Source organism: Coregonus clupeaformis, unplaced genomic scaffold (assembly GCF_020615455.1).
Source record: "Coregonus clupeaformis isolate EN_2021a unplaced genomic scaffold, ASM2061545v1 scaf3499, whole genome shotgun sequence".
Classification (NCBI taxonomy): Eukaryota; Metazoa; Chordata; class Actinopteri; order Salmoniformes; family Salmonidae; genus Coregonus; species Coregonus clupeaformis.
In genome coordinates this window covers 37,501-39,613 of record NW_025536953.1, presented here as the reverse complement: position 1 = coordinate 39,613, position 2,113 = coordinate 37,501, and positions in this window count along the sequence as shown.

The following is a 2,113-nucleotide window of genomic DNA, read 5'->3' as shown; positions in this document are numbered from 1 at the left end:
GGCCAGTAAGCGGAACAACTCTTGGTACACTATATAAAGTCAATGTGACACTCACTCTGAAAGGGACACAGAAACGTATCCACTTTGTGACACAAACTGAAGAAGCTCAACCCTTGCATTTCCAATATATATATATATATATATATATATATATATATATATATATATATATATATATATATATATATTTGAGTCTTGTTGGGGTGGGGAAGAGGGCATATCCTATGTTGATTATGACAAGTTCATTGACTAGGGCCCTATAAAATAGGCGTTAAGTCGGACCGAATCACTGAATCAGATATTAAACCGAAGTTCAACAATATTCAAACATTTATTGAACTTAGTAAGAAATCAACTAAATCTATTTAACTTGTTAGAAACGCATTCATTTGCCCAAGTCAATCATAAGACATGAACAAAATGCATCAGTGATTCGTATTTCCATGAACTTTCGCACGGCACAGGAATGCCCTGTCTGTGTGCATGTGTGCGGTGCGCGCGTATGTCTACACTTTGTGAGCCGTTAGCGATGATGCTAATGATAACCTTCTTCTGGTAGGGAAGGGAATGGCTTTCCCGAAAACCTTCGCAAGTAAAGTAACTACAAAGTAGCCTATGCCTGCCTGGCAGAATAATACCGTGATCATTTGCATCACTCCAGTGACCATTTGTTCTACAGCAACACCGCTTAACCAAACAAAGGTCTCTTCCTGGTGCACGCTTGCATTTAAGGGTAACTACACCCCCAAAATCTAAATGTCTTACATTTTCCCAGACCTCACAAATGGTCACCTGATAGGGGTTTAAACATTGTTGTGGACATAGAACATCAATTGTGCTGTTTTGCTATTAAAAAGGTGTACTTTTGAGAGCGAAAACCTGCCAAAACCGGGACAAACGGTCAACGGGGAAATCTAAACGGAGAAAAGGGAACTTGGGAATTAAAAGAATCAGGCAAAACATTGAAGGGATTTTATAGTGCCCTAATGGACTACAGACATTGACTGTCTCCTAGACTAAAAACAAAGGCTGCATGTACTGCCTATATTTTGAGGGAAACGCACTGTCCATTATTTGATTTGATCGGGGCAGGGCAGCACACACAAACTGCATTTAGTCCAATAACAATCCATGATATTATTAGGGTGATAAATAAAAGGCAGTTGCTCCATGACACAAGAGCACGCTCTACTGGGACAAAAAGCTTACAGCACCTGGTATTCCCAGGCGGTCTCCCATCCATATTGAACTTAGTAAGAAATCAACTAAATCTATTCAACTTGTTAGAAAACGCATTCATTTGCCCAAGTCAATCATAAGACATGAACAAAATGCATCAGTGATTCGTTTTCCATGAACTTTCTGAAACGGCACAGGAATGCCCCTGTCTGTGTGCATGTGTGCGGTGCGCGCGTATATCTACACTTTGTGTAGCCGGAGGCGATGATGCTATTGATAAACTTCTTCTGGTAGGGAAGGAATGGCTTTCCCCAAAACCTTCGCAAGTAAATGTTAACTACAAAGTAGCCTATGCCTGCCTGGCAGAATTATACCGTGATCATTTGCATCACTCCAGTGGCCATTTGTTCTACAGCAACACCGCTTAACCAAACAAAGGTCTCTTCCTGGTGCACGCTTGTATTTAAGGGTAACTACACCCCAAAATCTAAATGTCTTCCATTTTTCCCAGACCTCACAAATGGTCACCTGATAGGGTTTAAACATTGTTGTGGACATAGAACATCCAATTGTGCTGTTTTGCTATTAAAAAGGTGTACTTTTGAGAGCGAAAACCTGCCAAAACAGGGACAAACGGTCAACGGGGAAATCTAAACGGAGAAAAGGGAACTTGGGAATTAACAGAATCAGGCAAAACATTGAAGGGATTTTATAGTGCCCTAATGGACTACAGACATTGACTGTCTCCTAGACTAAAAACAAAGGCTGCATGTACTGCCTATATTTTGAGGGAAACGCACTGTCCATTATTTGATTTGATCAGGGCAGGGCAGCACACACAAACTGCATTTAGTCCAATAACAATCCATGATATTATTAGGGTGATAAATAAAAGGCAGTTGCTCCATGACAAAAGAGCACGCTCTACTGGGAC